This window comes from Sciurus vulgaris (genome assembly GCF_902686455.1).
Source record: "Sciurus vulgaris genome assembly, chromosome: 8".
NCBI lineage: Eukaryota > Metazoa > Chordata > Mammalia > Rodentia > Sciuridae > Sciurus > Sciurus vulgaris.
Window position 1 is genome coordinate 5,181,509 of NC_136468.1, and position 14,527 is coordinate 5,196,035.

Consider the following 14,527-nt stretch of genomic DNA (forward strand, 5'->3'; position numbering starts at 1 on the left):
CATCATTATGCTTTAAATTTTATTTATTTATACCCTACTTGCTACTAAAAGGATTTAAAACAGCTAAAAATTATTTTCTGAATTGGATCCAAATCTAAAAGATGCCAGTTATGATTTGAGATAACAAATAGGGAGGGGGGAATCAAGCTAATGTAAGAAAATTTATAAGTGAATCAAGCTAAAATGCTAATTTTGAGAGGGTAAGACAGATGGAGCTTTGTAATATGTGATCCAAAGGTTTCTGGAGACACTTATGTTTGAATTAGAAGATACAGCATGAGCTTTTTTGGCAGCAGAAATTGAAAGCAAAGTGATGTTAAATTGATTTTTTTTCCTAAACAATAACTCCCACCAAATCGTCCTTCATCGTTCTATTTTTAAGGACCAAGGAGAATGTTGTACCCATCTAAAATAAATGTTATTTAATGAGGTTATTATTTGTGTGCATTTTCCTTGTTTTACTTTTTCAAACTTTCTCCATCTCACTTCTAGTTTCAACACGCCTCCATCCAAGAAGTTTGATGGTGGAGTGTGCCAGACCTCCTACAGCAGCCTGACCGACGCAGAGACACACATGAACTCTGCCACAGAGAAACCTATCGGCATGAAGTGGGCCCCGGCACCCACTTGCAAACTAGGGAGAGAGACGTGGTAGAGATGTCGTCCTAGGGGGAACTCCTCCCAGGAGTTCGTGAAGCCCTCCTCTGAGGATCCCAGAATAAATGATGGTAAAGATGGGGATAATGGTGTTGGGGGAGGGGGCACAACAAAAAAATTCAAGGGAGATCCAGTGAACAGGCATATGGGATTCTAATGCAAAGGAGGGGTCAGTACGATTTCTGCGACGTTCTTCACTCCGTCCTCCGCATAGCCACTGAAGGCACAAGGAAAGGGAAGATGGAGGCAGACCTCACGGGCTGGCCGTGCTTTCTTCAACACCGAGGGGCGCATCTTTGGGGGGATAGTGGCGGCAGGTCACCACGAGGTCTGGGTTTCCTAGGGCCGTGGCAGAACCAGGTCGTGGGAGCAGTTTTGGTGGTGGGCTCATTTAGGGCGGGGCGGGGCAGGCAGAGGAACTGTGGGGCAGTTCCGTGGGACCTACTTTCCACATCCCTCAGCTGCGCCCCTGAGTGTGCTCAGAGGGTCCTGGGAGTTGGATCCTTGCTCAGGGGAACTTTGCACCTTTCAAATCACACCCTTTAGGTATCCAGTCGTGACAGCCTGTCATTCTCAGTGTCTGGCCTCTCTGGTAGCAAATGTCATCCAAGTCCAGACCACATTCATCTGATATGTGTGGGCTGGGTACTGTTAGTGTCATTCTTATTTAAAACCTGGGTCTTTGCTGGGGACCTGCAGCAAAATATTTTAGTTTATTCAGCTGCAAAATAGCTATCACTATAGATAGCTCTTTCCTTTTGTCCTGAATCATTATGACAATCAGGATCATCCCAAGCACTTTAGGATACCAGATAGAAGAGCGATGGCCAGAAGGGCTCTTACCAGCCTGCAAGAGCAGATTGTCACAATTTCCGGAGCTTTGCAAGCAGGGCTTCTGCCCCGCCCCCGCAGTCCGACTGCTGTGGTGGCGTGCCCACCCAGGCCTCGCCTCCCACCAGGCATCTACCAGCCACGGTGCTCCTGGCCACACTCGTGGGCTATTTTCTAATTACTTCTCAGTGGCAACTGTGGTGACCATGGAAATTCAGGGATGGTAAGGGGAGTAAGCAATTCTTTGGGGACTGTATTTTCAAAGAACCTGCCCGCTGCCAGACACAGTGGCACACGCCTGAAATCCCAGCGGCTTAGGAAGCTGAGACAGGAGGATCGCAATTTCAAAGCCAGCCTCAGCTATTTATCGAGGCCCTAAGCAAATTAATGAGACCCTGTCTCAAAAAAAAAAAAAAAAAAAAAGGCTGGGGGTGTAGTTCAGTGGTAAAGTGCCCCTGGGTTAGAGTCTCAGTACAAAAAAAAAAAATTCCTGCCCAGTTGCAGTGAAATAAACGTGAAGAGAGCTAGACGCGTGAGCGCTGCAAAGGACTATAGGAAAGTTCTAGAACGTTCCCCGGTGTCCTGGCTGGTACCTGCACCTGCTCATGAAGTCCTCCCTTAACTCAAATCATCGGGTCCTTCATTTGATGCCAGGCCATAAAACCCCAGGAGGGACTCAGTGTGTTCCCTGAGCTAATTATGGAGGCGGCTGGGGAGAGGGGAGCTGCAAACCAGCTCTACCAGTTTCCGCTAACCCCATGGGCTAGTCTTGGGGCCTCCTAGCGCTACCTACTTCTGCATTTGGGAAAGGACCAGCCAGATGGTGCAGGGAAAAGGGGGAGGAGTGAGTTATAATGCCAGATGGGCTCACAGGAGCCATAGAGATTCGGCTCTTTATTCTGAATGTCTCTGTGCACATATTTTAAGAGAGATAACAAGCAGAGTTAAGAGTTCTGGCTCTTGGGCTGGGGAGACAGCTCAGTTGGTAGAGTGCTTGTCTTGCATGCGCAAGGCCCCAGCTTCAATCCCCAGCACCACCCTCCACCAAAAAAATTCTGGCTCTGGGTCAGACAGCCTGGCTGACCCCAGCCACCTCAGCTAGGCCACTAGTTCCCTCAGTGCCTCAGCCTCCCCTGGAAAATGAGGGAAGCTGTAGTATACCCACCTTCACAGGCTAATTGTGAAGATCGAATAAGTAAATCCTACAAAAGCCTCAGGCCTCCGACCGGGCTGGTTTGGGGGGACCTGCAGTCCATCCAATGATACAGGGTACCAGGCTTGGGGACGTTCTTTGAATTTCTGATTTGTCAAGGAAGCCCCACTGATGGTGAAGAGCACTTCCTGGCTCCCGCCTCCTGCCCCTGCCCCAGGGCCTCCCTGGACTGTCCCTCCCCTCCCCAGTCAAGTGACCTTGGCCACTCCTCACCCCCTGCGGGGCCTGTGTGTGGGCGCTGAGATGCCTTGGCCGGTCACCTGCCTGCCAGGTGTTGGGTGGTAGGCTTCCTGCCCTGCTGCAGGGTGTGGTACCTTGGTCTGGCAGCTGTCAGGAAGGGGGCCTGGGTATGATTGAATGTTGGATGGCAGGACAGGGACCCCAGGCACTGTGCTCCCCAGGAGCATCCCTGGCAGTTACATCAGAAAGGGTCCACAGAAGAGAGGACAGCACAGTGAGCCTCTTGTCCACAGGTTCCACGTGAGGGAGTTCAACTAACCCCGGGATGGAAGTATTAGGGGCTCAGAGGGTTGTCTGCACCAAACATGTGCAGACTTTCTGGTCATTGTTCCCTGAATGATGCAGTAGGACAGCCCTTTGCCCAGCGTTTGCATTGCATTAGGTGTGATAAGTGACCTAGAGATGGTTTACAGTATAGGGAGGATGTGCTCAGCCATCTTACATAAGGGACTTGAGTGTCCCAGGTTTTGATATCTTGCTGGAACCAATCTCCCACAGACACCCAGGGACAACTACTTTATATTCATTTGGGGATGGGAGTACCAGGACCCAGAGGCATTTGACCACTGAGCTACATCCCCAGCCCTTTTTATTTTTTATTAAGACAGGATCTCACTAAGTCGCTTACGCTCTTCCTTGCTAGGTTGCTGAGGCTGGTCTTAAACTTGCCATCCTCCTGCCTCAGCCTTCCAAACTGCTGGGATCAGAGGCGCATGCCACCATGCCCGGCTACATTAGTAATTTTAACAGCACTTTCCTCTGCTTTTTTAAAAAAATAATTTTAGTTGTTGGTGGACACAATACCTTTTTTATTTATTTTTTTATGTGGTGTTGAGGATGGAACCCAGTGCCTGGCACATGCTAGGCAAGTGCTCTACCACTGAGCCACACCCCCAGGCTCCTCTACTTTTTTAACAAAGGGACTCATTTTCATTTTGCACTGGGCCCTGCAAATTATGCAGCCAGGTCTGCTGTGCATGGTGCCTGGCACATAACAGGTGCTCATAAAAGTCAGCTGTTCTCATTATTGTTGAAATGCGTTTTTCCATGTGGAGTCATGTGCCTGACAGGCCTGGCCACATCTGGGTGTGTAAGGTTAGGGCCATGTCTGCTCGGGGTCATGTGGGGTCTGATGTGGACAGCCATAGCAAGAGAAGGGACATTGACTGTGAAGAGACATCTAGCCCTGGATTCTGAAAGGATGAATCACCTCCCAAACAGCCAAGCACCTGGAGGAGCACATGATCTGGGTGGATCTAGAGAAGATCACCATATGAATCCTTTAAAAGGGAATTCAGCCCAGGTGGTGTTAAGTCACATGTCACACCACCGGAGCCACAAGTCACATGGGAGCCCAGAGAAGAGAGGGGTCAATAAAGCCTTAGAGCAGTGATCAGCCTACTTGAGCACCATCTGAACCACCTGGAGTCTTAAGAACACATTGCTGGGCCCACCAGTGTCCCCCACTCAGAGGGGCTGACAGCTCCTAGCCCCAGAGGATGCCACTGCTACTGGGCCACGCCGATAATGACCAGTTTAGACTAGAGCAATCTGGGAAGTCTTCCTGGAGGGGAAGGTTGAGCCTCCGGGATCAGCACAGTGAGATGGGGGTGAGGGGGAAGCAATTGCAAATGGAGCCTGGGACATGAAGAAGGCCAGGGGCAAAGCGAGAGCCTGCGTGCAGAAGGGTGCAGGCGAGGGCAGCTCGCTCCCGCTGAGGCCTTCTCTTCTGATGTGTAAAGTAAACTTTGCTTGGCAGAACACTGTCCTGGCCACCCCTGGATCTACATCACCCCTTGCTTCGTGTCTCAGAGGTCAGTGCCCTGGACAGCTGAGGATCACATCCTAGAAACGAACCTCCGGCTGGCCTCATATTTCATTCTTTTTTTTTTTTTTTTCCTGCTCAAAATGTGTCATTCTTTACCATACAGGTCAGAACCTTCAGAAATCTGGGAAACTTTCTGTAGTAAGAACCAATGACTGTCTTCCATTCGACTCTGTAGCATCCCAGCAAAATGCTTTTGCAGCTAATTCCACAAAATGTCCCTAAGTAAACTGAGTGACAAGTGTCACCTGATAGCTTATAGCTCCCTCCTGTGCAAGGTGTAGACCATTTACAGCTTACCAGCAAAGCAGCTTATAAGAAAAAGCCATGAACACCAGGAAAGGGTTAGAGTATTACTGAGCAGATCAGCACAAAGAATATTCATCCCGGAAAAGAGCCTGGGCAACTTGGGTTCACGATGAAGCTGAATTTGAAGCTGGAGCTGTACAACTGCGAAACAGTGCAATCCTAATCTGGAAAAACAAAAATAAAAACCTCAAACCTTTGCAAAATGATCCACTAACTTTTCTGTGGGAAGAAGGTTCTTTCTCTATGCCTTGGCTTAAGGGAAGAACTGTTGGAGATGAAAAAGGAAAGTACACTGGACAATCCTCAGAAACGGAATGGCTGGGCATCTGTTGCCCCAAGGGGATCCCAAATGCTGTGGTTACTTACCATGCCAACTAATAGCAATAAAAACAAAAGCATTTACACTCACATAGGGTCTCCTTCCAAGAAGTTCTTGATTCACCTACAAGTCCTCAGTTCCTATGACCCTGTCCCATCAATGCAGAGAATAGGGGCAACAAGGAGGTAATAGTCAGGCTCTTGTTGTGAGAGCTCTGGCCAGAGTCCAAGCTCAGTGGGTCAGTCCCGGAACGTGGGTTCAGTGCAGGAGGGCAGGGCCACTGGTTGGTTCAGCAGCTTGTCCATTAGGCTGATTTTAGCATCTTGCTTCTCAATGTCCTCACAGGGAGTCCAGGGCAAGTCATGCTGTAGCTTGTAGGCACCAAGAAAGTCATGTGGACACCCAATCCCCCATTCCTTTGGAGAAATAATGGAAAAGTATTGCTGACCACTCTCCAGTTTATAAAGATAGTAAATGTTGCCAGGTTTTTTCACCATATTACAAGCTACACGGTGCAAGTCAGCATCTCTGTGGGCATCTTCCAATACCTTCCTGGCTTGTTCTGGCTTGTTGGATCTGCTTGGCTATGACTGTCAATTTGTTGGTGGCATTTGCTGGCATGAATTCATCAGCGTTCTGCACCTGCTCTGCGAGCGCCAGGAGGTCTAAGGGGTCCCCGACCCGGTGGGTGTGGTAGAGGCTCACCAAGGCCAGGCCGCCGGGTCGGCATGAGCTCCACCAAGGCTCCTACTGCCTGCACTCCCAGACTATCAGTGCTTTTCTCTTCCTGGACCAAGGGCACAGCGTTCTCCATGACTGGGCACACACTCCTTACCACCCTGGCGAAAGTCCTATGGCATTCTTAGGTTATACATTAAACACAAAAAAGTGACTGAATTCCTACATGGGTAAATGTCCCATTAATATGCAAGGCTGGTAAATGGAAAAGGAGGAACTTCAAGTGGATCATGATCCTCTGAATAGGAGGGGCATGGTGGCATATCCCTGTAATCCCGGCGCCCAGGGAGGCCCAGGCAGGAGGATTGCAAGTTCAGGGCCAACCTCAGCATTTCAGCGAGGTCCTGAGGGATTTAGGGAGGCCCTGTCTCAAGAGAAACAAAGAAAAAGGGCAGGGGATGTGGCTCAGTGGTCAAGCGGCCCTGGGTTCGACCCTCGTAGCAGCCAGTCATCATAATAATCCCGTGGGTAGAGAAGGGAAGGTGAAGTTCACGTTTCTAAAGTCTCAACTAACTGCGGAGCGCAGCTCTGGCCCAGAGGGCGCGCTCAGCCCTTCTCCCGCCCACTGGCGGCTGCACTGGCGCCACTCCTGGACCCGCAGCCCAGCGCCCGCAGCCCCGTCGTGTGCCGGCCGGCAGGTGCGCTGGAGGACGCTCACCTGCACCCCGGCCCTGTGACCGGGCTGCCGAGCCACCTCCGCGAAGGTGCATCAGTTATTAGGGTCGGAGGTTTTTGGGCGCGGGATGTTTTTCAGTAGGCAGACGCTGTTCCGCTGATCCACGCCCCTAGGCCTAGGGTGGGGTTGTTTTGGCTTCCACTGTAAACCTGGAGTTCTCGACGTTGGAGGGGAATGTCAGCGTTTCGTAACCCCAGTCACTACAACTGTGTGTGTGTAAAATGTGAGGTCACAAGGGATACGAACACTCCCGAAATTACAATATGGGTCCTTGGAGTGCTTTCTGTTCGTTGTTGCTTTTAATTCAGCTTATGTCACTATTCCAGTGTAAATCTTCCTTTAAAGTCCTGAGTCTCTAGATGTTTTTCAATATTTAATTATCTGACAGCTTCAGTTAAAGCTCTCAGTGACTATCCATAGTTTGCTTTACTATCCTTTGCAAATTCTTTAATAGTGTACAACTGCTGTTTTTTTCCAAACATTAATGGGAGAGTAATTTACTGAAAATAACAAGTGTTTTAGAGGAAAAGAGATCTTGTTGAAATCCAAGCCTCATCGCTCCATGAATCTAGAAAATAGAAATGACATGCACTTGTCTAAAAATAAAGATGGGTTCAGCTGCGTGGTAGCACAGGTCTATAATCCCAGAGACCCTGGAGGCTGGGGCAGGAGGATGGCGAATTTTTTTTTTTTTTTTTTTTTTTTTTTTTAGTATTGTTTAGTTGTCAGTGGGCCTTTATTTTGTTTCTATGTGGTGCTGAGAATTGAACCCAGTGCCTCACACATGCTAGGCAAGCACTCTGCCACTGAGCCACAACCCCAGCCCCAGGATGGCAAATTTAAGACCAGTTTGGGTAATTTAGCAAGACCCCGAAGACCCCGTCTCAAAAAAAAAAAAAAAATTAAAAGGGCTGGAGTCAGTTCAGTGGTAGAGTGCTCCTGGGTTCAATCCCCAGTAATAAATAAATAAATAAAATAAAGATGCAAGTGATAAAAATGCCCCCAAGCATTGGTTTAAGATAACTACTGGAATACCTGCTTAGTTCCCGAAAAGAGAAGTGTAGCCTTCAGTGGACCCCGGAAGGCTCTTAAGTAGACCCTAAGGCTATTTGCATGCTTCTGTCTAAATGATAATTAAAGAGAAATTTCTTGGAAAAACTAGCCGGTCAATTTAAAAAAGAAAGAAAAAGCAGCAGCTCACTTGTTCCTTAGGGAAAACCTCAGGCAGGCAGCTCAAGGCTGATAGTGTGGGGGGGGCTGGGGCGGGTGCTCCTGGTGGTCAGGACTCGACTCCTATCACGGCCTGGCTGTTACCAAGTTGGTAACAAGCCTGCTGTGTCAGCTCCTGCCTTCTCTACACGCTGACGAGGACCAGAGATAAAGGGCATGCCTCCCCTGTAGGAACAGTTCCAGAAGCTGTGCCCACCAGCTGCAGGGGAGCTGGGCCCTGCTGTCTTCACAACCACTGAGATCTCTGGACTCCTCCCCAGACGGGAGCCCCTGCCGCAGCGCTGCACACTGTCACAGAGCACTGCTCTTCACCACCATGGAGCTGCACAGTCTTCATGTGTGCTTTCCACAAGCTAAAATTTCTGCTAGCAGAAAGCACATCATGGTCTTCCTTCTGCAGTAAGAACTAAGAAGGTCAAATAGCATATGCGTCCTCCGACGTGCACCGGAGATGTGTACGCACCTGTTCCATCAGGCAGGAAGCATCCTGCTGGTCAACACAAGCACAACTCCGTGCAGCTCACCTTGTACAGTAAAGTCTGACAGCCAGCCGTCCTTCCTGGGGACCTCTTGCTGGCCTTTGGGGGTTTCTCTTTGACACTAGCTTGACACATTGTTATTACAATGTACCTCAGTGTCGATTTTTGTTTCTTTTGCTTGGAGCCATGGAGCTTCTTGGATTTGGGGGCTTCTAGTCTTCATCAAATTCAGAAAATGTCCACCCATTCTTTCTTCAACATCTTTGCCCCCCCTTTCTTTCCTCCCCTCCTTTCACAGACTCTAGTTTCATTTCAATTAGGCACTTGTACACTGGTGTTCTGCCCATTTTGTTAAATAATTTTTTTCTCTTTACGTTTCATTTTGGATAGTTTTTATTGATTTATCTTCAGGTTCACTAATCTTTTTTGTTAACTGATGTATGTTTTGGGGGAGGGTTTGGTGCTGAGGATCAGACCTAGGGTCTCACGCACACTAAGCACGTGCCACTGGGCCACACACGGGCCGATCTTTTCTTCTTTACTGCCTAATGTATCTATTCCATCCAGTGTATTTTTCAATTCAAACACAATACTTTTTGCTGATGTTCCATTTCAGTATTTTTAAGAATTTCTTCATGTCTTTGTGTGTGTGTGTGTGTGTGTGTGTGTGTGTGTGTGTGTGTGTGTTATTAGAAACTGAACCCAGAGCTTTGCACGTGCTGGGCAAGTGTTCTTCCACTGATCAATATCTCTAGCTCTCTCCCTTTTTAACCTTTTTCTTTTGAAACTGGGGATTAAACCCTGTGGCGCTTTACTATCGACCCACATCCCCACCCCTTTTTATTTTTTTTTTATTTTGAGACAGGGTCTTGCTGATTTGCCAAATTGCCAAAACTGGCCTCCAACTTGCAGTCCTCCTACCTCAGCCTCCTGAGAAGCTGGATTACCAGGTGTGTCACTGTGCCCAGCCTCCAGCCCTCTTCATGTCTTTCTGTCCATTCCTCGTGTCTCTCCCTAATGTGCTTTTGTTTTCTTCACCCTTTCTGAATATGGACACAATTTTAATATGAGCACAATTTTAATATGCTTATCTACTAAACTTATGTCATTAAAATTCATACTTTTTCCTCACTTTTGGCCTTTCCCCCTGATCTTTGCACACCTGGTCATTCTTTTTGTTGTTTGAGACAGTCTCACTCTGTTGCCCTGGCTGACTCTGATCTCCTGGACTCGAGTGACCCTCCGCCTCAGTCTCCCTTTTCTGGATACATTACCGGATGCTGCTCGTCTTAGGATGCTTGTCTCACTGACTGGTGGGAAGACCAGCTACTCCCAGCCCAGAAGACGGCAGCCTGGGAATGGAGGGAAACCAGCCTGAGACGCAGGGTCACTCTGTTCCATCTGATAAGCCTCCAAAGGAGAAGGCTGTTCCCAAGTGACTCATCTGTGTCCCAGAACAGAGCTCAAGAATATCTTCTAAGGTACAGGGATATCTAGGACTCAGAAGGAAAGCCGACGGCGTTCGGTGTCTAATAAGGAGTCACCAAAGCCAGGCACAGCCGCGCAGCTATTCAAGAGGCTGAGAGAGAGACTGCTCGGGCCCCCAAATTACAGGCCAGCCTAGGGAACAGAAAGAGACCCCCTTTCAAAAACCAAAACCAGGAAAAAAACAAAAACAAAAAAACTGCAGAGCAGTAAAAGCCCAGACTGAACACCGTGAGGGAGGCTTCCGGGCCTCCCCTCTGCACTCCAGGCTTCTGCAGCCGCCGCCCACCTGCCCGCCTGCCCGCCTGCACCCTCCCTCCAGCACTGCCCAGGCCGTGCCCCGGAGAGGGTGACCAGCTGCAGCCAGGGGACCCAGGACCCTCTCCGTGGCCCTGCAGCCCCTCCCAGGGGCCCTGTGGGGCCTCTGCAGCTCGCCCGCCTTCATGGTGGCCCTCCTGGTCACACCTCTGCTTGAACTCGTGCTTTGGCCCTGTGCTGTGTGGGCCACGTTGGTAAGGATGCCCTGGTCTTACGAGCCAGTCTGGAGTCTGGTGTCACACCTGGGTCTCTCGCTCGTCCTCGGAGCCTGCTGGTTTTGGTGACTCTGGGCAGGGCGAGTGTACCATCTTGACCGCTGACCGTTCCCACACATCTCGTCCTTCTCTCCTGTCTCTTGGTGTGTGGCTCTGGCCGTCGTAAGCCACATGGAGGAGGTGACCAGCAGCAAAGGCCCGTCAGGCTGCCTGTCTTGAAGGAGTGCATCAGAACTGCGCCACCACCTCAGCCGCCCAGGCGGGGCCGCTCCTTTCTGCTCCCAATGCCCTGGCAAATTTATCATGCACAGATGTTTAATTTTTGAAATATTTGCTTTAGTTGTAGATGAACACAGTACCCTTTATTTTATTTATTTATTTTTATGTGGTGCTCAGGATGGAAGCCAGTGTCCCACACATGCCAGGCAAGCGCTGCTACTAAGCCACAGCCCTGGATGTTTAATTTTATCACAAGTGTTTTTCTGAAACTTTTGAAATAATCCCGAGGTTTTTCTTCTTTAGACCACTGCAAATTTATTCATAAGTTTACAGATATTCCCTTAGTGGGAGAAGACAAAGAAGTATAGTAAACTGTGAAGGAGATTCCAGTTAACTTTTTAAAATAATATTCTGTATCCAGGTGCGGCAGGCAGCATATCCAGTGATTGGGAGGCTGAGGCCAGAGGATTGCAAATTCCAGCCTCAACAGCTTATCAAGACCTTGTTTCAAAAAAAAAATTGTGTGTGTGTGTGGGGGGGGGGGTACTGGGGATGGAACTCAGGGCCTTGTGCTTGTGAGGCAAGCACTCTACCAGCTGAGCTAGTTCCCCAGCCCTCAAAAATTTCTTTTAAAAAAAGGGCTGGAGGCATTTTAATATTTATAGCAATACAATAGCCCCATTATGGAACCAGCCCAGATGCCTGTCAATAGATGGATGGATTTAGAAAATGTAGTATATATACACAATGGGGTTTTACTCAGCCATAAAGAAGAATGAAATTATGACATTTTCCCAGTAAATGAATGGAAATGGAGGACATCATGCTAAGTGAAATAAGATAGACTCAGAAAGTCAAAGGTTGAATGTTTTCACTCATATGTGGAATCTAGAGCAAAATAAAGGAAAGAGGGAGGGTTCAGGTATGATACATATGTAGGGAAGATCAGTGGAGTAAAGAAGCAGATTGAGGGAGGGAGGGAGGAAGAGTGGAAAGGGGATGAAATAGGGAATGAATTCAACACAATCATGTCACATGAATATGTAAGTATACCACAGGGAATGTCACCCATAGGTGTGTGCATGTGTGTGTGACGCACCAGTGAGCAAGGGGAGCAACAGAGGTGTGGAGGGGCCTTGGGGTGGGGGGTGGGACAGAAGTGAAGCAGGTCAGATTCCAGCATGTGATTCTGTCAGGGCAAGCTAGCTACCGAGTATGACTATAGCACTAATAAAAATAAAATTAAAAAGCTGACACAAAAAAGGAAAAGAAAATATGGGGGCAGGGGAGGTGTGGCTCGGCGTGTGAAGCACTCCGGCTCAATCCCCAGTACCAAAAACAAACCTTCTGTAATTTGTAGCTGTAGAATCAGAAAGTGCTAGCCTTTTCCAAGGGACTCACACTTCATTTAGGATGTGTACTTGATTTAAGGCCTAGTTCTGGGGGAAGGGGCTGCAGCTGGGTGGCGGAGTATTTGCCTAGTGTGCATGTGGCCCCAGACTCCGCCCCAGAACTACACACAAAAGAAAGATTTAATTCTTGATAATTTTTGATTATAAAATATCAGCCGGAAGTAGTTCTTATTTCCAAAAAGTCTCTACAATAACAACATAGCATAATAGCTAACACCTTAAAGTTAAGATTATTTGTTCCAGATATTGAACAATAAGGAAGTGGTTGGGGTTTTTTTTTTTTTTTTTTTTTTTTTTTTTTCTTGTACTGGGAATTGAACTCAGGGGCTGTCTTACCACTGAAGTTTTTCATTTTTAATTAAAAAACCTTAATTATGGACTGGGATGCAGCTCAGTGGAAGAGTGCTGGCCTAGCATGCCTGAGGCCCTGGGTTCGATCCCCAGCCCCACAAAGCAAACAAACAAGCAGTGCATGCACAGCAAAGCATTGTCAAGACGTAAAGGAAAAACGAAATGTCTCTAACCTCCTTTTTCCTTCCCAAGTCCTATTACAGAGGGGGTGGTTTATAACATAGAACTTGGGACCACTTTTTGACAATAGTACCCATCAATTTTCTGGAAGCTGAATAGATATCACAGTAATGGACGTGCATTTGAAAAAAGTAAGGGAGGCTCTAAATCATGATCCTTTACAGGTTTTCAAGGTCTTGTCATCTCCATTGAATTCCTATTTTTTATGTTATAGCAGTAGCCACAGCAGATAGAGAGAGGTTTCAGGTTTCTTCCTCTTGAAAAAGTATTGACTGGCTGGCTCAGCCTCCCACCGTGGAGGAACGTCGTCTGGACGGGCTCTGCGTGAGGATGAGAAGTGGTGTCTCTCCCTTCACGGACAGGGTAGCAGCAAGGACTGAGTGGAGACAAAAAAATTCTGGGAAATTGGGCAGCACTCGGTCTTCCTGTGAGAGTCTCCCCTCATGTCAGTTCATTGTTTTAGTTGAAGTATCAAGATGTCTCTTAATTTCAGATAGACCCAAGTGCTTGTGTGATCACAAAGAACTCTACAAGCCCATGGTCAATAATTGTAGGATTAATGAGACTTCGGTTCACCTGTGCTGCTCTAAACACTGCCATAAGATAGAAGCCAAGAATTGTCAGTGGATGTTCTGAATAGTGTCAAGCTGTTACAAACACTCAAATACACGTTAAACAACACCAGCAGCAGTAAATGACAATCCAGAAACCTTCTCTCCATAGCCCTTCATTAACAATGAAATGACAGCAGCTTTCAGCAAGGGGACAGGCAAAGGGTTTGGAAAGCATGCTAGAGTTTGCTATTAGTGTCCATGATCCTGTTCCCTTCCTGTCATGTTCCAAAAGAGGACAGAAAAATATACTTGGAAGAAAAACCAAGAAGAGCAATTTTAAGACTTAAAAATTGTATGGAAGATTCACAAGATTAGTTTTATTCCTTTTTTTTTTTTACTTTTATTATATTTTGTTCTATCTTTGCATCCTCAGTATTGAGTTCCTATGTTTCACATTTAGATCAAGTAAGTGGAAGAAAGTCATTCCCTACTCTGAGCCACACTTCTCTGAGAGAGTCTTCTCTTGGTTTAACATATGGATTTAAATAAAACCTTGCCTAAGGCAGGGTGTGGAGCTGGAGCAAATTATGTTACATGCACATTCGATTAGGGCATAATGAACGCCATTATGTATAATTATAATGCACCAATAAAAAATGTTTTTAAACCTTGCCTAGATTCTGACCTACAACACCGTCAGGCACAGTGTGATATCACGTGAGCTTGGCTAAAATAGGTCTCATGGCAGTGAGTTCCACTTGGGTGAAGAGAGAGATTCCACCAGGCCATCTCAGAAGATTCAGCTTCAGTGTGGCATTGAGGGGACAGTCTCCCAAACGAACCTGGGCAGCAGGACCCTGGCCCTCAGATTTCTGTGAAAGCTGGGTTTGCCCACCAGCTCTTCAACACTCAATATGAAATCAAAGATCTGAAAGTTCTTGACAGTACATGCTGGTGTCAGAGACTTGGGAATCACCACTCCTCTAGATCTGGAACCAGATCAGGGAACCTGGGCCAGGGATTTCTGTGCTTTGCAGCAGTTTCCTTAATCATGGAGTCCTCCCATAGATAAGGGTCCTCTGGCTTGGCCCAAAGTCTATCTGGAAAGCCCAGGGGGCTGTAGGCTATGATAGTGATGCCCTGGGAGTAGCAGTACCAGATCGATTTCTTCTGGATGAGGCATGGGTGACACTCAACCTGATTGGTTTTTATTTGAGTCCAGGCCTGTTCAAGATCCTTTCAGTCTTGAAGTGGTTGAAGTTGGAGACACCAAGGA

The 14,527-nt window shown here is 47.7% G+C and overlaps 1 pseudogene across 1 annotated transcript; it reads right to left on the reverse strand.

The window, feature by feature from the left end:
- Window positions 1–5,099: 5,099 nt before the first annotated feature.
- LOC306668836 (uncharacterized protein C1orf50 homolog) lies at window positions 5,100–6,208 on the reverse strand (annotated as a pseudogene). Its single transcript has one exon. The product of its transcript is annotated as an uncharacterized protein C1orf50 homolog (transcript).
- Between the last annotated feature and the right edge of the window lie 8,319 nt (window positions 6,209–14,527).